The sequence below is a fragment of the Lathyrus oleraceus genome, chromosome 5, assembly GCF_024323335.1.
Source record: "Lathyrus oleraceus cultivar Zhongwan6 chromosome 5, CAAS_Psat_ZW6_1.0, whole genome shotgun sequence".
Lineage (NCBI taxonomy): Eukaryota > Viridiplantae > Streptophyta > Magnoliopsida > Fabales > Fabaceae > Lathyrus > Lathyrus oleraceus.
Window position 1 is genome coordinate 514,417,537 of NC_066583.1, and position 23,339 is coordinate 514,440,875.

Genomic DNA, 23,339 nt, shown 5'->3' on the forward strand with positions numbered 1-23,339 from the left:
GAATCTACAACAAATGTATCACATATATAGGATACAATATTGAAAATTTTATCATTATACATTTTTATCTAATTTATCATTTTATTTTTTATATTTATTTGAGACTTTTGAAAATTGCACCCTTATATTTTAATTCCGGAAAATTTTGAAAATTAATTCTCAGAATCTAAACAAAAAAAACTATAGAAGAAGAGAAAAAGATTACAAAAATAAAGAAATCAGACAAAGGTAGCTTAAAAAACTGTTGGAGTCTGATGAAAGAATAAATAATAAAACTGAGAAGAAAAAAAAATAAAAACAGTTTAAATACACAAAATTTTGACAAAGGTAAAAACATTCAAAAAAATTGAACCAATTTAATAGTTCTGACGCCAATTGAAATTTTTTTTTGACATCAATTGAAAATTTCAAAACTATTAAAACTTTTCAAAATATAATTAAATTTTTTTAATAATCTGAAATAATTTCTTTACTTCTTATGGTAAATCACTACCGTTTTAGTTTCCAAGGAGTAATTATGATCCAATATGGCATGCTTAATTAGGATTTGACTTTTATATTTTCAAAGCTTAGAAACTTAAACAGCTTCCACTTTTGTTACTAAGATAGGTGATGCTTTACGCCTTCTTAATCCCATTGGCTCTCTTACCGACTAGGTGAATCTTTTGGTGATGGGTGTAACAAGGAAGGACAAGTCTATGAGTTCTTCTCGGGCTACCCTAACATCCACTAAGGTATCCCTTTCGGTGGCTCAAAGAGAATTAGAAGTTGCGCGCCTTAAGAATCCTTCTTTGGCTCAACATTTAACTGACTGTATGATCGCCAACGTTGGAGCTGTTTCATAGTCTTTTGTGAAAGCCATGCAGAAAGGGGAACATTTTCACCATCCTTTGCATGTTTAGAAGGAGAAGATTCGCCCAGATCAGATGTTGAAGGATGAGAGTGTTGTTTTCCATGTTGGGGTAGCATTCCTTTTTTTTTCTTTTTTCTTTTTCTTTTCATCACATGATTTGTGTAAAATATGTTTGTAATGGAGAAATAATTTTGTGTATATTTGTAATGAAGTATTTTTACCCGTTTGACATATGTTTGTGTGATCCCAAGTGTAGAGTTCTGAAATTTGTACAAACTTATAAGGTTTTAACTTGAAGTTTACTGGGTATCTCTAGGACAGTTCACGGCCAAAGGTTGGTTCTCCTTCCCCCGCCCAAATGAAAACCTGGTCCGAAGTCGACGTCTGGCTAGCCCACTGCGACTTCTAGAATGGATAGCTTCCAGAGGGGTGGATCATTATTTATAGTGCTTTACACAGTGGATAATTGAGTAATATAGTCGCACACCCGTGGTGTTTGTGATAACACCTCTGAGTTTATTTGTGTGTGAGCTTTTATATGTGAAGAATTGATTAATATAGTCACACACACTTGGCGTTTGCGATAGCACCATCGAGTCTTTATTTAGGGGCCACGATCCTTTCGGTCATACACGAGACACACTGTAACCTTAGAGGGATGGAAGTTCATGCTTCGGAGTTGACGATTAAGTCTAACCACGTTATTCTCTCCTCTCTGTTTTTTATTTAGTCTAACCACGTTTAGAGGGATGGAAGTTCATGCTTCGGAGTTGACGATTAAGGATGCCACGTTGATTTTCATTGTCTTGCCTTCTCCTTGGTCTCGCTAGAGTGCTTGATATATTCTCTTCGTTCCTTCGAGATCAACCTTGATTTTTATCGGCTCCCCTTGAAGATTATGGTATTTGAGCTTGAGATGGACCAGGGAGGCTACAACCTCCAAGGTGGCTGTGAAGGGTCTTCAAACAATGAAATAGTAAATTCTCTTACATGGAACCACAAGGAATTACAAGTTGGCGGGTTGGACGTCATTCCTTTCTCCCATGGATATAACTAATTCGACATAACCCTGGGACGGGTTTTTGTATCATCAAATGCCTCTAGGTCCGATCCTTTGTAAGACCATAAACTTTCTCTGTCAATGCCCATTTTCTCAAATAGTTCAAAACACATGATATCGCACGAGGTGCTGCCGTTGATAAGTATTCGAGAGACCTCAATCCCCTATGCGGGAAACACAAATATTATACGCTACTACAACAAACTTCAGATACATCATGCAAGCAAATTCTAATTACAACGAGCATGCACACCGAATAAATAACAAAATAGGTGTCAGTTAATGCATTAAACAACAAGTTACAACATATCAATATCAAACAAAAGAGAAAGATTCATGAAAAATCCCTGAGGTTAGGTACAAGAGACTCAAAATGGTACAAAACATTACATAAGGCAACTTCTTTATGGTCCCCATCTGAGAGATCTTGTAGTTTGTTGCCTAAAGTGTCCCGCTCTTCTTGGAGAGCTCTCAACTCTTCAGATTGGCCGGTCCTCTTCTCCTCAAGCTCTAACCTAACACCCTAGGCGGTAGAAGACGAAGTCTCCAACTCAAGTTCCATCTAGGAAGTGTAAAACCCTATTTCCCTGACTTAACACTTAATTAAATAATTTGATATAACTCAACAAATAGAGTGTCACACATGCTTCACCATAGCATAAAAGAACCACAAACAAAAGTTTCAGAAATAAGCAGCGGAAAACAAATAAGTTTAATGTATAAATCTCAACAATAATAAATGAGAAAGTGGTTCAACAGTCCTCAAAGGAAAATAAGATGTGCAACAAAATAAAACATAGAACAACTCGTTCCTTAGTATTACATATCAGAGCGACCCACTAAGACCCAGACGATAAATAACTAAAAAGGCATAACATCATCCTTTAGTATCAAGCATCTACTCTTGCACTTGATTGTCTATACCCTAGAGGAGGACATACACAACAACAAACAGAAAGGGGTGGGTATACGCTCAAATAAATTAACGGTGTAAAACATGGAACAATAGTATCACCTAAACACAATCACATAACAACACACATATTCATCATTCACCCATATCACCAAACAATCACATGTTCATTTACAACATCAAACAATCATAATGATAACTCGATCACAAATGTAGGTAGATGTGTAATGTATCCTCAACTCGACTCTACATGCAAATGTAGTACCAACTATTTGGACATCAGAGGTATGTTACTAGTATTCGTCCACAATCGCTCCCAATCCCATAACTGGACCAAAGCACACCAAATCATTATTGACTTGTCACCATAGAATCAATAATGCTTCACTGATTCCCATTTATGGAATGCAACTACTCGCTCCTGATTCCACTGATCGCTCGACTGTGTGAGTCGAGAATGGGGTACAAACTGCAAGTGCACAGTTCTATCGCGTAGTTTTAAAAGATATCGATCCCACAGGGACTTATGAATCGATATACCGTTATCTAAGGTTACTTCGTAAAGCTAAGGCAGGTAATACTTTGATTGTTTGGGGGAAGAGCTAAAACTAAAATAAGATCTAGATTAAATATTAATAAAGCGGATATCGGTATGTAGTTCGTCGTAATTAGGGAATCAATTCTTTGTCGGTTTCTTGGTTTTAAAATAAATCGTTTCAGTTAACTTTATTGATTAAAGGTTTTATCTCAAACTCTCGCTCTGTTGAATAAACCATGATTTTATGTTAATGTAGCTGTCACTTATAATTAAGTCAAAAACCATTTTTTGAAAGCAATAAAGTTGCAGAAACTCTTTTTAAGAAAACATTGACCGTTTTAAACACCCTTATCTCAAACTCTCGCTCTGTTGACTTAGGTTATACACTTAAATCCGAATGCTTAACTCTCGTCCTCACATTCAATCTTTAAAAATACTTTTTGGAAAAGGTCAGAATTTAATTAACTCTAAAACTTGCTCTCGCCCTGATCTAGAGTTAATGCCTAATTTACACTGTCCAGTTAAAACCTCAAACTCTCGCTCTATTGATTTTAACTTCTTTATGTCTTTTACTTTTGTAAAAAAATCTTGTTATTAAACCTGTAAATTGAGACCGTAAAAAGATTGATTTTAATTTTAAGTTTAATTAGACCGACTTAGTCTTGATCCCTTATTCCGCTTACTTTACATACCGATATCTAGGCGAATTAGCCAGACATGCTAAACAAACAAAAATACATATCATGCATAAGCAGACTCATCCCAGGCAGATAATATAAATAAATAATAAAACAAAGCATTAAATAATAATTAAAGAACCTGAATGCGTTAAACAATAATCTTGAACACTCCACCACAAGCCGGTAGGATTTGTTCTTGGATTCTTCAATTAAACAATAAATTAAACCAAGGAAATAAAAACTAGATTCTAACGTAAGGTTAGATCCGGTAAAAAGTTACACAATAGTTTCCGGTGTAGAAACTATTGTGCGAAAAGAATTAACTAAATGCTAAAAAGGAAAATGTAAATTGCAAGGGAAATAGTGTAGAACTTGTAGAAAATAAATAAAGAAACAATGCCTAAATTGCTGGAAAAGAAAATTGCAAAAGCGAAAAACGGCAAAGAAAAAAATTGGAAAAGCTTCGGAACCACTTTAGGTTTTAAAAGTGGCTATTTATATTGGTGCCATTAAGTAACTGCCTGCTGCCAAAAGGTCTTCAACGTGGCTAATTGCATGGCGTGGATATAGGGCCCAACACTCCTCAACGTCTCTTCAAGTCTCTGAGGCGTTACTTGCGTCCAAAAAGTAGGGGAATGGTGTGACGTTCGTCACACCATGTGTGACCTTCGTCACAAGGCTGTTTTGCGTGACGCTCGTCACGCCCTCTGTGACGTCCGTCACAGGCACAACATTTGTGTCTTGCGCTTTGGGCTGGGCTTTGGCATTTGGTTCTTTTTCTCTCCTTTTTGCACCTCCTTTTCTTCCATTTTTACTTGTGCTTCAAAATAAACCACCTGAGACAAATAGGAAGAAAATACCACGTAATATCTTATAAAATGAAGTGAACTGAAATAAATAGTCATAGAATTTAATGGAATTAAGTCCTAAAATATGATATAATTTCGTGTTATCAAACTCCCCCATACTTAGATCTTTGCTTGTCCTCAAGCAAAATTCAGTATAGAACTCGTTTTAAAAATTTAGCCAGATGAAATTTCAAAACACACATCAATTCGTAATAGGTTGCAAGTGGATTTTGTTTAGAAGCAACTTGAGTTAAATCTTGATATCAACACCCACTGTCACAACCTAGATAACCCCACCTTATGCAAATCAGTTCAAGTACACTATGATAGCTATCCTAGTTCCTTTACTCTTATTTCACCCGTTTTCATTCTAGCGAAATCACATTAAGCCCTTTATCTTTTCGCGCACATAGTGGAGTAACTGGTTAGTGATTATGATTCCCTTTTAGCTAGAAGTTCTGGTACATAAGTCGGATAACTTCGTTATTCAGTCCATTGCAAATTGCGGGGGATCGAACCGTAGTCCGCCCTACCGAGTTCAGTACCAGATACCTACTGAACCAACTCATAATGGATCTTTCATATTGTGTTTTTGTATGATCTGCAACCTTTAGATTAAATGATCTGGTAAGGATCACCTAATTTAATTAGTGCATTTCCTGATATATTTATATATATATATATATATATATATATATATATATATATATATATATTTTTTTTTTTCGTTACTTTGGGAATCATCCACTTATATTCATCGGCTCTCCACGTAGTTTGCTATTGAGATGGTGCTGACTTCTCGTATAAACTACTTGGGGTTACTATAAAACTAAAAGTTCAAGGAATCGGTATAATAGGTACTTATCCTGATCTAACATGTTGAGGTTCTCAGAGCGTTGTTATGGTAATGATTTCGTTTTGATTTCACTCAAGTTTTATAAAATAAGCAACCTTTATACTTATTTGGTGTGTTAAATTTTTGTTATGGCTCAAGAAAATTGAGGGGAATAGATAATACGAAATTTATTCACACTCGGGACTTAACTTAAAATAATAGATTTTTTTTTTTAAATAAATAATAAAACAACAATGGAGGGAAAGGTACATACTTGAAAAATGAAAATAGAAAGAACATGGTTTCCCCCCCATACTTAAACTAAACATTGTCCCCAATGTTTTAAGGAAATGAAATACAATATGGAAAGGAAAAAGAAACTACAACTAAGGTTGTCTTCCGCCTCTGGTTCTTGGACCTGGTGATCTCGGACGTAAGTCTAAGTTGTCGAACCTGCTGAACAACTCAGTAAACCGCTGGTCGGTTATGGCATTCCTAGCATCCTGTTGTTGTTGCATTTGATGCATTATCTGCATCATCTCGACATTTTGTGCCTGCATACCATCAATAGCATCCATGATGTCGTCGTTGGTTGCAGGCCTTCTTCGTCGACGACGTTGGGAGGATGGGCCAGTTGCATTGCCGGAAGGGTTGAGCGGACTGACTGTTGTGTAGGCGGATGATCACCTTGCTCCATTGCTTCAAACTCGTCTGTGTGCGGGTTTGTTTGTGAAGGCTCGGTGGCTTCGGGAGCGTTTAGATCATAGAGGTGGCGGTCGGGGTTTGTGACATCAGTTAGGGCGATATTTGGTAGAACAACGCTTGGGACTGCCTGGTTGTTCACCATAAGATAATATCCTCCGCCTACTCTGTTCTTAATCAGGCGGCTGGATCGACAGTAGCTGATATCCATAGATAGGGGAGGTAGAGATTCTAAAGTTTGGAGTTTATCCCCTAGGTTTAGGCCAAGTGCTATGGTGGTGATTAATCCACCAATTATAAAAGGTTGTCGGCCTCTAGCACATAAGGTGCGGATATGATGAAATAGAAAGGAGGCGGCGTTTACCTGAGTATCCGGTTCGAAGACGCATTGGAGGAAGAATAGCTCCTTTGAGTTGACCTTGCTGTTGTTTGGTCTTCCAAAAACTGTGTTTTGCAAGATGCGGATAAAGTACCGGATAGTGGGGTTATGTATATGGGAAAGAAGGAGCTCTTCCCAGTTGTAGGTATCGATACCGGAAATTTTCTTGAAAAGGCCGAAAACGTCAACTGTGTTCCAGTTTGAGTGTGGAGGGATTCTGGGGTGTAGCAGACCTTCTATGGGAAATTGTAGCATGGTACTCAATTGGTTTTGGGTTAAGGAGTACTCGGTGTTAAACATACGGAAGGTTGCGGTACCGGTTAAAAATTCGTCTTCACCGGCGGGAGTGGTGTAGTCGTATGAACTTAAGAATTCTAAGGTTAGGGATGGGTAGGTGGGTTGATTATGAGTGCAAAGGAAGGTTAAGTTGGCTTGACGGAGCATCCATTCGATACCTTGGAGTAATCCTAATTGTTGTAAACAAGTTAAATCGGGGTACCTGGTGGAAACGACGCCTCGCTGTTGGAAACGCTCGAATTGCTCTCTTTGATAATTTTCATCTTCGGATCGGAAGATGATATTTCCGAAATTCTGATTTCCCGCCATTGTGATGAATGAATTTTGAAGGGGTGATTTGGAAAGAAAAGAAATGTATTTTATAGGAGAGAATGGTTTGTGGTGAATGAAGGAAGGTTTGGTGGGTATTTATAGGAAAAGAATTTGGAAGTTGGAAAGAAAAAGTGGTTGAAAAGTAATTAAGTGTGGTTGAATGGAAATTAATGGGGAAGGTAAAAAGTAAAAAGGTGTAACGTTCGTCTCCAACGGCTCCTTAACGTTCACTAGTCTGAAGGGTGTTACGCCCGTCACAGGGGTGTGACGTTCGTAACAGGAACTTGGCGTGCCGTCCGTTATGGATTGTGTGACGCTCGTCACACATTCCTTTTTGGCAAGGCTTCAGTAGCGTTTCACAGAATCACTTTGGTAAAGTATTTTATTTTTATTATTTATTTTGTTTTGTTTTTGATTGGTTTATTCTGCAATATAATTTCTCCTGCACGCTTATTCTACTTTGTATAATAATAAGTCATAGGTAGCAACAGTAGAGAGAGCTTAATAGCTATTGCATAATAAAATTAAATAAACAGCTTCAATAAAATGATCATAATGTAATACAGGAAAGGAAAACAATGAAATGAAAGAGAAATAAATGTGAACATGAATTCAAATAACATTAATGAATAATCTAACTTAAAACTAAATAACTTAGAAAAATAACTAAATTCTATCCATCTGCACGATCTCTGGCCGGAGGAGCAAAAGAGTTAACACGATGTAGCAACTCGTGAAACTGATCTGTCATACTGCTCATGTATCCTAGAACTTCGTGTCTCATGTCAGTAAATTCTCCTCTGAGGGCGTCTTGTTCTGACATCAAAGCTTCAATGGCGGTGTTATAATCAGTTCCGGGCATATGATGCCGGAGGTCGGATATTGCTGATTCTTCGGTCTGAATAGGCTGAGGAGGAGGGTCAATATCATAATAGTCGGATGGTGTCTGAGGGTCAGATTCAGCATGAGGGATCTGGTCATCATAAGTCTCATAGTCATCACAAATCTCATAGTCCTGGATGGATTCAGTGGATCTAGCAGGAGTAGGGGTTTCGTTCAGGTTGTAGAGCCAGTTACTGCGGTTATGAATGCTAGTCCTAGGGTCGGGCATGGTGAATAGGCAAAGAACCTGGTTATCAATAATAAGCTCAAACTCGTCAGACCCTAGGTTTGCTATAAACATAGTGTTGAAGAGGAAGGGTATACTCATAGTAGTAATGCCACAAAAAGGGCTTAGGTCAAGCATAGGCTGACGTAATCCAATAGCATTACCTATCATAGTTATCAAACCGCCTATTCGGATTGGTGCTCGCTCATCCTGGATAAGGTGGTCCAAATTAGCTAACATAAAAGTAGCACCGTTTACTGGACGGTTCTGGGAAGCACAAAAAATGATGAAGAGTTCATCACGTGAAACTGAAGTACTGTTTGGCTTCTTCCCAAATAAAGTGTGGGTCAGGATCTTATGGAAATAGCGAAAGGTCGGGTTGTGTATGTTTCCAGAGAGAAACTCATGTTCTTCGGGCTCATCATTTCCAGTCAGCTTACCCCAAAAGTGTTCAAGTTCTCTATGTTCAAAAAGTTCTTCCTGGCTTACTGTGAATGTGTCAAAGGAGGTAGGAAAACCCAAAAGGTTGGTAAAGTCTCTAATATTAAATTGGTACTCCATGTTGAACATTCTGAACTGGATAAAACCTCTGCTAATTCCTTTCCCATGGCTGGGTAGATAGATTAATGAGCTAAGGAATTCTAGTGTGAGTCTCCGGTAGGTGGTGAAATGTCTCAGGATAGGGGATGTCTCCCATCCTATCTGGTTCAGCAAATACAGGACACTTTGTCTCAGTCCAAGGGCAGTCATAGCCCAATCATCAGCATATAAACTAGGTAGCATCTCTCTAGTGGCTAGTTCTTCAAACTTTTATTTCTGAGCCATTCCTCTGAATTTGATACCCATACGATCAATATGTCCCATCTGGTTGGTGCTAGCTAGGGAAAAGAAGACATGAGTTTTAGTCAGGATTTGGCCAAATGCCGAAAGAAGAAAAAAAATTATTATTATTATATATATTTTTTTTTCTTTTTGAATTAAAATAAATCAGGAATGAATACTAAATAGAGATTAAAAGAATAATTGAGGAAGAAATAGGAAAATGATAATAATAGAATAAGAAAATAATAAAATAATTGTGGGTTGTCTCCCACTAAGCGCTTTGTTTAGATGTCGCAAGCTCGACAAAGAAACTGTTAAATATAATCTATAGGTCCTGGGGGCATTTCGTCTAAGTGTAGGATTTGTGAATCCCCATTGGTTTCCGCATAGTGATAGTGTTTTAGACGTTGCCCGTTTACGGTAAACGGTTCTGTGGATTTGCCTTTAATTTCTATTGCTCCACTGGGAAAGATGTTAGTGATATGAAAAGGACCTGACCATTTGGATCGTAGTTTTCCCGGGAATAACTTTAGTCTAGAGTTAAATAAAAGGACTACGTCGCCTTGCTTGAAGATTTTCCTTGATATACGCTTGTCATGCCATTGTTTTGTTCTTTCTTTATAGATTCTGGCATTTTCATAGGCGTCTCTTCTGAGTTCCTCTAATTCGTTTATGTCAAGGATTCTCTTTTCACCGGCGGCTTTATAGTTTAGATTCAGATTTCTAATAGCCCAATAGGCTTTATGTTCTAACTCTACCGGGAGGTGACAGGATTTTCCATAAATGAGCTTAAATGGGGTCGTCCCTATGGGGGTTTTATAAGCAGTTCGGTATGCCCACAAAGCTTCTGGTAATTTCAATGACCAATCTTTCCTTGAAGTGGCGACCGTTTTTTCTAGTATTTGCTTGATTTCTCTGTTAGATACTTCCACTTGTCCACTGGTCTGAGGGTGGTAAGGTGTCGCTATCCTATGTCTCACTCCATACTTAAGCAGTAGTTTTTTCGAGTACCTTGGATATAAAGTGCGATCCACCATCACTGACTACTATTCTTGGGATGCCAAATCTCGGAAATATTATATTCTTAAAGAGTCTAGTTACTACTCGGGTGTCGTTTGTTGGGGAAGCTATAGCTTCGATCCATTTTGATACGTAGTCAACTGCCACGAGTATGTATTTGTTACCGAAAGAGGATGGAAAAGGTCCCATGAAGTCTATTCCCCACACGTCAAAAATCTCTACTTCCAAAATACCTTTTTGCGGCATTTCGTCACGTCTAGATATGTTTCCCGTGCGTTGACATCTGTCACATTCCTTAATAGCCGCATGTACGTCCTTCCATATAGTTGGCCAATAAAAGACGGCTTGTAGGATTTTAGAGCAGGTCTTGGATGTACTTGTGTGTCCACCATAAGGAGCGGAGTGGCAGTGTTGGATTATATTTTCTACCTCTTCTTCGGGTATACATCGACGGAAAATACCATCGGGGCCTCTTTTGAAAAGTAAGGGATCATCCCAGTAATAGTGTTTTATGTCGTAGAAGAATCGTTTCTTCTGCTGGTAAGATAAAGTAGGTGGGACTATTCCGGCAGCTAAATAATTGACGAGATCAGCGTACCATGGTGTGACGGATATAGCTAAGGTGGTTTCTACTTGTTTGTCGGAGTTGCTCTCTTCCAAAGTAGCTATAAGTTTGTCGTACGAGAAATCATCATTAATTGATGTTCTTTCCGGTTCAAGGTTCTCAAGTCTAGAGAGGTGGTCTGCTACTACGTTTTCAGTTCCTTTCTTGTCCTTGATTTCTAAGTCGAATTCTTGTAGCAACAAGATCCATCTTAGGAGTCTAGGTTTAGCATCTTTTTTTGTTAAAAGGTACTTGATAGCAGCGTGATCGGTGTAAACTATTATTTTGGCTCCGACCAAGTAAGAACGAAATTTATCTAGCGCAAATACCACTGTTAGGAGTTCTTTCTCGGTAGTGGCGTAATTCATTTGCGCTTCATCCAGGGTTATGCTTGCGTAATATATAACGTGAAGCTTTTTATCCTTTCTTTGTCCTAAAACAGCACCTACAGCATAATCACTGGCATCACACATTATTTCGAATGGTTCATTCCAGTCTGGTGTCTGCATTATGGGTGCTGAGATCAATGCTTGCTTAAGCGTTTGAAATGCTTTTAAACAGTTATCGTCGAATATGAATTCAGCATCTTTCATCAATAGTCCGGTTAAAGGTTTAGTTATCTTAGAGAAGTCTTTGATGAATCGTCGGTAAAAACCGGCGTGTCCTAAAAAGCTTCGTACTTCTCTCACGGTTCTTGGGGGTTGAAGATTTTCGATTACCTCTATTTTGGCTTTGTCTACTTCGATTCCTCTGTTCGAGATGATGTGTCCTAAAACAATTCCTTCTTGTACCATAAAGTGGCACTTTTCCCAGTTAAGTACTAAGTTTACTTTTACACATCGCTCAAGAACTCTTTCTAGGTTTTCAAGGCATTCTTCGAAACTTTGTCCGTATACGGAAAAGTCATCCATAAATACTTCCATGATGTTTTCGAGAAAGTCGGCGAAAATTGCCATCATGCATCTTTGAAAGGTTGCAGGAGCATTACACAGACCAAACGGCATTCGTCTATAAGCGAAGGTACCAAAAGGGCACGTGAACGTTGTCTTTTCTTGGTCATCAGGGTGAATTGGTATTTGAAAGAAGCCTGAATAACCGTCTAGATAACAGAAATGTGAATGTTTTGCTAATCGTTCTAACATTTGGTCGATGAATGGTAAAGGGAAATGATCTTTTCGGGTTGCTTTGTTTAGTTTCCTATAGTCAATGCACATTCTCCATACCGATTCGATTCGTTTAGTTATAGTTTCCCCTTTTTCGTTTTCAATAACGGTTATGCCTCCTTTCTTTGGTACTACGTGTACAGGACTAACCCATTTGCTATCAGATATAGGATATATAATACCTGTTTCCAATAACTTGGTTATTTCCTTCTTTACTACCTCACTCAGGATCGGATTTAGTCTTCTCTGGTGTTCCCTAGAGGTTTTACAGTCTTCTTCTAACATGATGCGGTGCATACAAATAGAAGGACTTATTCCTTTAAGATCGGTGATGTGGTACCCTAGTGCGGTTGGATACTTCCTTAAGATATGTAGGAGTTTTTCTATTTCGAGTCTTCCTAGGTCTGCATTAACTATCACAGGTCGTTCAAGTTCTAAGTCTAGGAATTCATATCTCAGATTTTTGGGAAGTGTTTTCAGGTCGGGGGTTGGTTTGTTAAGACATTGCGTAGGGTCCGGTGTTATTGCTAAACATTGGTATGATTTGTCTTCTACAAGGCAGTCAGATGATTTGTCTTCTCCTAACTCTGCTTCTTTTATGCATTCATCGATGATATCCATGAAGTAACATGTATCTTCTATTGCAGGTGCTTTCAAGAATTGGGAAAGAATGAACTCAATTTTCTCTTCACCTACTTCGAAGGTGAGTCGTCCTCGTTTTACGTCTATGATTGCACCGGCAGTTGCTAAGAACGGTCTTCCCAGTATAATGGGTGTAATATCATCTTCTCTAATGTCCATAATTGTAAAATCAGTGGGAATGTAGAATTGACCTATGCGTACGGGAACGTTTTCAAGGATTCCTACAGGATATTTGATGGAACGATCTGCTAGTTGCACAGACATTTTGGTTGGTCTTAATTCTCCCATTTCCAGTTTCTTACATATGGATAAAGGCATAACGCTAATTCCGGCTCCTAAATCGCATAAGGCTTTGTCGATGACAAATTTTCCTATGTGACAGGGTATAGAGAAACTACCCGGATCCTTGAGTTTAGGGGGCATGTTTTGGATTATAGCGCTACATTCGGCAGGGAATGTAACGGTTTCGCTATCCTCAAGTTTCCTCTTATTAGAAAGAATTTCTTTTAAGAATTTAGCATATGAGGGCATCTGCGTAATAGCTTCGGTGAACGGAATTGTAACGTTTAATTGTTTAAGGAGATCAACAAATTTTCTAAATTGGCCCGCATCTTTGGTTTTAACAAGCCTTTGAGGGTAAGGGATAGGTGGTTTGTAAGGTGGTGGAGGTACATAAGGTTCCTTCTTTTCTAGGGTTTCCTTATTACTCTCTTCCTTTTCCTTAGGTTCACTTTCCTCAGTTGATTTCTTAGGGTTTTGGTTTTCTATCCTTGGATCAGACGGTCCTTCCACTTCCGTTCCACTTCTTAATATAATTGCATGAGCGTGGCTTCTCGGGTTAGGTTGGGGCTGTCCAGGGAACGTACCAGTTGGGGCAGCAGTAGGTGCTTGTTTTTGAGCTACTTGTGATATTTGTGTTTCCAGCATTTTGTTATGGGTAGCCAAGGCATCTACTTTGCTTGCTAGTTGTTTAAGTTGTTCGCCAGTGTGTACATTCTGGTTTAAGAAATCTTTATTGGTTTGTTGTTGGGAAGCTATAAAGTTTTCCATCATGATTTCCAAGTTGGATTTCCTAGGGGCGTTATTGTTAGGCATGGATGGGTTCGGTTTCTGATATCCCGGAGGTATAGCTGGGGCTTGATTTGGAGACTGTCCAGGTGCGTACAAAGCGTTATTACTCTTATATGAAAAGTTTGGATGGTTCTTCCAATTTGAGTTATAGGTATTCGAGTAGGGGCTTCCTTGAGCATAGTTTACTTGCTCTGCTTGGATTCCTGTCAAGAGTTGACAGTCCGTAGGAGTGTGACCTTGGATTCCACAGACCTCGCAATTCTGAGTTATAGCAACCACGGCGGCTGGAGGTGATACATTTAAACTTTCAATTTTCTGGACCAAAGCATCCACTTTTGCGTTAACGTGATCAAGGTTACTTATCTCGTACATGCCAGTTTTCGTTTGAGGTTTTTCCACCGTTGTTCGTTCGGTTCCCCACTGATAATGGTTTTGGGCCATGCTCTCGATAAGCTGGTAAGCATCAGCATAAGGTTTGTTCATTAATGCACCACCTGCAGCGGCGTCTATTGTTAACCTTGTGTTGTATAAGAGACCATTATAAAATGTGTGAATTACTAACCAGTCTTCCAAACCATGGTGTGGGCAAAGTCTCATCATGTCTTTGTATCTTTCCCATGCTTCGAAAAGAGACTCGTTGTCTTTCTGTTTAAATCCGTTTATCTGGGCTCTTAACATAGCTGTTTTGCTTGGCGGAAAGTATCGGGCAAGAAAAACTTTCTTCAACTCGTTCCATGTGGTGACTGAGTTGGAAGGGAGAGATTGAAGCCATCTTCTAGCGCTATCTCTTAATGAGAAAGGAAAAAGAAGAAGTCGAATTGCCTCTGAAGTGACACCATTAGCTTTAACAGTATCAGCGTATTGGACAAATACGGATAAATGAAGGTTTGGATCCTCGGTAGGATTTCCAGAGAATTGGTTCTGTTGCACAGCCTGCAACAGCGAAGGTTTAAGTTCGAAGTTGTTTGCTTCGATTGCGGGCGGAGCAATACTTGAATGCGGCTCATCTTGCGATGGAGCGGCGTAATCTCTAAGAGCACGAGCTGGTTCTGCCATCTCGGTTATCGAAGGAAAAAGGTTTTTGAAATCAGGAAGTTCTACAGGAGGGAGATTGTTTGCAGCACGATATTCCCGAATTCGTCGTAAGACTCGGAGATATAGTTCAATATCGTTGATTCGTAAATAGAGCGGTTCGCCTTGTGAGCGAGTGCGTGGCATACAAATCAACGAAAGAAAGAATAGAAGAAAAAGAAACCTTAGTCTCTACAGCGTAACGGAAGAGTTACGATATCGATTAAATAAAAGTCCCCGGCAACGGCGCCAAAAACTTGATCGCTCGACTGTGTGAGTCGAGAATGGGGTACAAACTGCAAGTGCACAGTTCTATCGCGTAGTTTTAAAATATATCGATCCCACAGGGACTTATGAATCGATATACCGTTATCTAAGGTTACTTCGTAAAGCTAAGGGAGGTAATACTTTGATTGTTTGGGGGAAGAGCTAAAACTAAAATAAGATCTAGATTAAATATTAATAAAGCGGATATCGGTATGTAGTTCGTCGTAATTAGGGAATCAATTCTTTGTCGGTTTCTTGGTTTTAAAATAAATCGTTTCAGTTAACTTTATTGATTAAAGGTTTTATCTCAAACTCTCGCTCTGTTGAATAAACCATGATTTTATGTTAATGTAGCTGTCACTTATAATTAAGTCAAAAACCATTTTTTGAAAGCAATAAAGTTGCAGAAACTCTTTTTAAGAAAACACTGACCGTTTTAAACACCCTTATCTCAAACTCTCGCTCTGTTGACTTAGGTTATACACTTAAATCCGAATGCTTAACTCTCGTCCTCACATTCAATCTTTAAAAATACTTTTTGGAAAAGGTCAGAATTTAATTAACTCTAAAACTTGCTCTCGCCCTGATCTAGAGTTAATGCCTAATTTACACTGTCCAGTTAAAACCTCAAACTCTCGCTCTATTGATTTTAACTTCTTTATGTCTTTTACTTTTGTAAAAAAATCTTGTTATTAAACTTGTAAATTGAGACCGTAAAAAGATTGATTTTAATTTTAAGTTTAATTAGACCGACTTAGTCTTGATCCCTTATTCCGCTTACTTTACATACCGATATCTAGGCGAATTAGCCAGACATGCTAAACAAACAAAAATACATATCATGCATAAGCAGACTCATCCCAGGCAGATAATATAAATAAATAATAAAACAAAGCATTAAATAATAATTAAAGAACCTGAATGCGCTAAACAATAATCTTGAACACTCCACCACAAGCCGGTAGGATTTGTTCTTGGATTCTTCAATTAAACAATAAATTAAACCAAGGAAATAAAAACTAGATTCTAACGTAAGGTTAGATCCGGTAAAAAGTTACACAATAGTTTCCGGTGTAGAAACTATTGTGCGAAAAGAATTAACTAAATGCTAAAAAGGAAAATGTAAATTGCAAGGGAAATAGTGTAGAACTTGTAGAAAATAAATAAAGAAACAATGCCTAAATTGCTGGAAAAGAAAATTGCAAAAGCGAAAAACGGCAAAGAAAAAAATTGGAAAAGCTTCGGAACCACTTTAGGTTTTAAAAGTGGCTATTTATATTGGTGTCATTAAGTAACTGCCTGCTGCCAAAAGGTCTTCAACGTGGCTAATTGCATGGCGTGGATATAGGGCCCAACACTCCTCAACGTCTCTTCAAGTCTCTGAGGCGTTACTTGCGCCCAAAAAGTAGGGGAATGGTGTGACGTTCGTCACACCATGTGTGACGTTCGTCACAAGGCTGTTTTGCGTGACGCTCGTCACGCCCTCTGTGACGTCCGTCACAGGCACAGCATTTGTGTCTTGCGCTTTGGGCTGGGCTTTGGCATTTGGTTCTTTTTCTCTCCTTTTTGCACCTCCTTTTCTTCCATTTTTACTTGTGCTTCAAAATAAACCACCTGAGACAAATAGGAAGAAAATACCACGTAATATCTTATAAAATGAAGTGAACTGAAATAAATAGTCATAGAATTTAATGGAATTAAGTCCTAAAATATGATATAATTTCGTGTTATCATCCACCACTTAATCATATCACACCACTGAACCAAAGTTCGTACACTAATTATGCATGACAAATTCACAAATACACCGAATAAGGCCACTAACACGACACAACATAATCATGCTTACATTATGACTCACCATTGCATAATTTACACAAGCATGACAATAACATACATATTCACAACGCATATTAACATTTATGCACAATAATAATTCACCAATATTAATCATTTAATTATCTGATAACTTTCAGAGTATATCAATTCACTCACCAACACATCAAACACCTTAACTGAAGACGTCCACCTTGAACTAAGACAAGACTTAAGGACTTAGACCTAGATCCTACCCTTGGCTGAGGAGTGGTCCTTTGTGACATAAAGCACAATTCAAAGTACGATCATGTGACCTCAGTTTCACTAACCCCATGCCTTGTCCAAGGATTGCTTGCAATTTTCCAAAAACAACATACAAACCAATACACTACTACAACAAACACTCAATATAATAGACGAGCATAGAAACAAAAAATGGTATCCTACATTATTCCACATACTAAGTTGTAAAAAGCTCGAGAATCCCATAGGCACATTTGCCATCTCATTACAATCAAATACAATGTCTCTTTCGTGAAGAAAAGTAATAGATACTCTCATGCCCAGAGAAGGCATCCCGCTATAGATGATGAATGTCGGCGGTCTGGCCTAAATTCTAAAGTAAATAAATATTTCATAGGGAAAAATCAGGCCCTGAAGCTACACATATTCATAAACAATCCATGACTTAAACACAATCCATGACTAATTGCGCATTTGATACATGCTTAATGCATTTATTCGATTATAATATGGCTCAAATGTGCACCTCACATCTGAGGCCTATTAAACACGCTTCTGTGTAGCTGGTGTACCCCATCCCTCGGACCTAGCCAATCATTGGGCTTATGTGGTGGAGCCTGAAGACGTCCACCTTGAACTAAGACAAGACTTAAGGACTTAGACCTAGATCCCACCCTTGGATGGGGAATGGTCCTTTGTGACACAAAGCACAATTCAAAGTACGATCATGTGACCTCGACTTCACTGACCCCATTCCTTGTCCAGGGAATGCTTGCAATTTGCCAAAAACAACATACAAACCAATACACTACTACAACAAACACTCAATACAATAGACGAGCATAGAAACAAAAAATGGTATCTTACATTATTCCACACACTAAGTTGTAAAAAGCTCGAGAATCCCATAGGCACATTTGCCATCTCATTACAATCAAATACAATGTCTCTTTCGTGAAGGAAAGTAATAGATACTCTCACGCCCAAAGAAGGCATCCCGCTATAGATGATAAATGTCGGCGGCCTGACCTAAATTCTAAAGTAAATAAATATTTCATAGGGAAAAGGCCCTGAAGCTACACCTATTCATAAACAACAATGTTGACAAAGAAAAATTCGGACAAGGCTCTAAAGATGACAATACTCGAGACAATCAAGGTAAAATATTTTATTAAATATAAAATTATTACACCCAAAGCACAAAAACTAGGGAAATATTATAGGAAATAAACCCTACAAATAAAATAGAAAATCAATTCGATGCATTTGAAGTCGGGGCACCGAGACCATCTCCTTGAGTCGCATCGGAAGCAGGCCTAAAAGGATCTACCACCTCGGCAGAAATCGCATCATCATGTTAGAACTTCCTTGACTGCTCCACCATTCGTTCTCGAATTCCAAGCATATATTTCATAATATGTTGGAGAGCATTAAGGAGTTCCCACTTCAGGCCAACTGCCTCGTCCTGAATAGTCTTCAAAGCCTCTGGGTCTTTCTGGTATTCTTCCACCTGCAAGCTTTTTCCCCGATAGAGTCAGAAGTAGTTTTGTAGCGTTTATCTACATCTCGGAAAGAATCCTCCAATTTGGTCATGCGAGCCTCCAAGTAGGAAGGGGAGCCATATACTTCCACTCCCTTTTGCAAAGAGTCGGCAGCATTAACTTCCTCCTACAACATAAGGAGTTCTTTCTGAAGATTGGTGCACTTCAGCTCCATAGCTTCGGTCTTCCCCTTCCAATATCCATTTCTTTGACGAGACTATTCGAGGCTAAGACATCACCCCATCATGCAGAAACAAGAGAAAAGATAGAGGAAGCTTTGCACATGATGTGAGCAAGTTGAAAAGTCAATTCCATCTTATCTCCCTCAGGGAGATTCTGGACGAAGGATAAATCAGACATCAAAACAATAGTAGCAGCCTCCTCAGAAGTGTGTGGAAACCGAGAAGAAATTTTTTTAGGTATCTTTATAAAAATGGTCACCTCCCCAGAAACACCGCCTTCAGCAATACGAATCCGCTTTGGAGAAACCTCGTCCCTGGGAGATGAATGTTCCTCATTTCGAGCCCTTTTGATTGAAGTTGAAGGTGAAGTTAGTTCCACATCATCAAAGTGGCCATAACATCCACAAGCTGATCCACCTCGAGCATATGAACCAAATCTTCTCTCGCTAAGGTAGGATAAGGTGCTTGAGCCAGAGCGGTAGCCACCAAAGGATATGGGCAGATTTTGAAGAGCCAGTAATCGCTGCAACTCGGATACCCTTGGCATCTGCAAGGAGGAAGAACACATCCAACTTGCTCATTTTACATGATATCTACAAAATGCAATCACAGATGTAAAAAAAGCATTAAGACTATGCTCTCACCAAAGAATTTAATCCTTTATTCAATATTAATTATGCGAAATAATATGAGTATCAATTAGCCTTTACCTTACTTTGGTAGGGGGCACCTCACCAAGGACGAACCCTACCTCATAACCAAGCCCCTAAAACTAGGATTGGATTTCCATCTCCATTGTCACCTCGTACAAAGAAAGAGAGCCCGACTGAGTACAACAGGATCCAACATCCCGATTAAACTGGATCTTAGACCAGTACTTCAAATACATAATCCAACATTATCAGGGGAATCGACAGGGATGTAAAAGAAAACATAATGAGTTGTAGAGGTGAGGGGGTTCACCAATACAAAATGCTCTAGAAAATCGTCATAATTTAAAGTGAATGGGTGAAACCAAGAAATGATTGGCTTAAGGTGAAGGAACCCCTAATAGCTAAAGTTGTCTGAGGAAGTATGCCTCAGACATAAAATATTGAAAAATAAACTTAGCGAGGGATTCTAGGATTTGTACTTTGCACACACCTGGAATACCTTTACACATATGCCCATGACCCGAGATGAAGCTGGGAAGGGGAAGTCTTCAAATGTTTAAGGAAGGCTAACTCAAATTCAAAAGAGGATAATCGGAGTTATATTCTTGTAAACATGCACTCATAAAATGGGACGATGTAGTCGTCAAAAGGACTGCATATCCTATTCTCTCCTGACACTGGAAGGACCAATCACTTAAAAGGGTCACCGACCACAATACCCGATGCATGTATATCAACCTCGATACTCAAAATTGAAGATGTGTTTTCTATTCTTGAATCTACCTAGCCATATTCTGATGTAACCGCCCGACATCAAAGTTTAGGTGTTCCAATTCTTCGATGTCGCTAGGCTTGCGACCTATTCTCAAACAAACTTGAACAAAATCTCTAGCATGTTCCCAGATACCCATATAGAAGTTTCTCCCTCTAAGGAGTTTCCAAATACCCTGTCTAAATCTGAATCATTAGATAAGGTGATAATTTATGGCTTTAAACAATGGTCATGGTGAAAAGGAGAAAGATAAGAATCAGAGGATGTCCCCATTACAGAGGCAGAGGAAGTTTTAACTTCATAATCTCTCATAATATCAACAATATTATTGCTTATCTTAACTTAAAGGTAGAAAATGTTGAAGGAAAAACTTGAATTAGAAAGGTATCTAGTTAGAAGAGATTTATGAAGCAAAAGGAATAAAATAGGCAAAAGCTTTAAAGGAATCTCTGAATCACTTCTAGTGATATTCTCAAGGAAAAAGAACGAAGACGTTTCTCTGGAAAGTAACTGAAAATATTGAAATCTAAAAGGTTGCAAAAAACTTCCAAACATTCAGTTTACACTATTTATATGCAATGGCATCTAAAAGAATCAAGACTAACTATGAACAACAATAACAAGATCAACAATTAGATTTCCACTTATGGGTACACGGTCACTCAAGTGCACTCAAACACTCTGTAAATTATGTCGTACCTTAGCTAGTCACGTCATCGCACGTATTAGGAATGGGTGACAAAGCGTCGCAATGATGGGACAATATTAAATGTGTCTGTTCCTAATTACTTCTTCAAAATTGATCCCAAGCGATTCATTTTTATCTCACCTTGAATTATGATGTGGAGTCTGGTCAACTTGACCAACTGCCCTATTTTGAGCAAATTACTTTTCATGCCTGGTATATACAATACATTTGGAATTACCGACTTTTTGCCATTTCATCATAATCATAACATTTACCAATAACTTCAACTGCTAGAATATTGTCATTTTGCAAATTTCACCATTTTCTTCATCGAGGGTTTTATGTTGACAAACCAATATTTCCTACCAGTCATGTGCGATGAGCATCCTGAATCTAAGTACCATTGGTCCTTGAATCTTTTTTCATCTCTTGATGTGACCATCATCAACATCACTTCTTTTTCATGTTTTGCCAGCTTTGCATCATTTTCTTGATTCTTTTGTTTTTCAGGACAAACACTAAAGTAGTGACCATAACTCTGATAATTGAAACAATGAATGTGACTTTTATCAAGTTTTTGTCCACCAACTCATCCTCTACTTGCAACACGGCCTATGTGGTCGCTTTGGTACGAGGATCTTCTTTGATTCAATGAATTTCCTTCTTGTTGGTTTCCTCTACCAATCGAATTGTTGTAGCCTCATCTACCTTTATTTTCGAACCATTTTCTTTTGCATTTCTTTTCTCTTGTTGATTGTGCCTACAAAGCCACATCACTATTTGACTTATTTGCATCTCTTTCAGTCATTCTTTCTTCATGAGATTCAAACGTCCCTTGAAACCCTTCCTTTGCCAATGTTGACATATCTTTCGATTATTCAATGGATACTACCACATGATTGAGTTTTGGTGCCAATGACCTCAAGATCTTTGCGACAACAGATCTTGATGTCAACACAACTTCACATACCTTGATTTGATTCACTAGTTTCGTAACCCTAGTGAAAAATCAGTTATGCTTTCTCTTTCTTCCATCTGAAGCAATTCATCCGTTCTTTTGTAAGTTTATAACCTCACATATTTCACCTTCTCAACGCCTCCAAACAATTTCTTCAGGATTTCTCATGCTTTTTTCGCTGATTCAACGTCACTCGACTTTTCGAAATTGTATGGATCAACACATTGATGAATTATAAAGAGAGCTTTATAATCTTTCTTCTTTAATTCTTTGTGTGTAACATTTTATTCATCCGCCGTATTTTCTGTAAGTGGCGTTACTCTTTCCTTCACAAGATCCTACATATCTTGATAACAAAATGCGATCTTCATCTGCTTACACCAATTATCATAATTCTTACCATTCAAAATCGGTCGGATGATTCATTGCACTATGCTTCTCAAGAATCACACAGCCGATGCTCTAGATACCGGATGTTGGAATTTTGACGAATTCCTGATGTTGGAATTTCACCAAAAACTTGGAGAATTTCGAACCAATCTTGATAAACAAGAATCAGTTATTCTGATTGATTCCGCTTCTTGTTCTTCACTCTTGACTCGAGTGAATCAACCACACCTTGGTTGCAAGATGATTCCGCTACACATAAATTTTGAGAAAAGAAAAGATGAATTGGGGAAGAAAAGAAAAATTAGAGCTTTAGAGAAAATGGGAATAATAATAATATTTCTACAGAGTTTCTCTCTGCTTTCAAACTAAAAATTTATTGAATCTTTTCTCTATGCAACTGCTTTATTACAATGATAGGGTACCTCCCTATTTATAGGCTGAGATTGATTGCACACCATACAATCTCAAACTAATCGAACTCAGCTAAAAGCACAAAATAAAGCTAAGTCTTAAAGTTCTGTCGAAGACACACTTCTTCGACATTTCAATAACTATACAATTCATGCGCAGAACATTTCGACAACAACAATCTTTGTCGAAATGGTGCTTTGACACAAAATTATATTCTCAAACATATGATATCATACAAGAAAAGCATTCAGTTGGACTTTCCATTCATGATAGTTTGAACAAGAGTTTGAGTGATGAGCGTGGTGACAGTGATGCTGATGACACTAAGTAGAAATGGTATGTTTAGGGAAGCAATAAGAAGGAACTATCTTTGGTAGGAAGAATCTATTGATGCCATATAAGGGAAACAAAAGGTATAATTGGTCGTCTGATTAGTCTGTCCTATGGCCGGATTCGAGTTTTAAACAAAAATTGAATAGACAAATGTTAGTAACTTAC

The 23,339-nt window shown here is 38.3% G+C and overlaps 1 pseudogene; it reads left to right on the top strand.

The window, feature by feature from the left end:
* Positions 1–14,418: 14,418 nt before the first annotated feature.
* Positions 14,419–14,518, top strand: LOC127089309 (uncharacterized; annotated as a pseudogene).
* Positions 14,519–23,339: the final 8,821 nt, after the last annotated feature.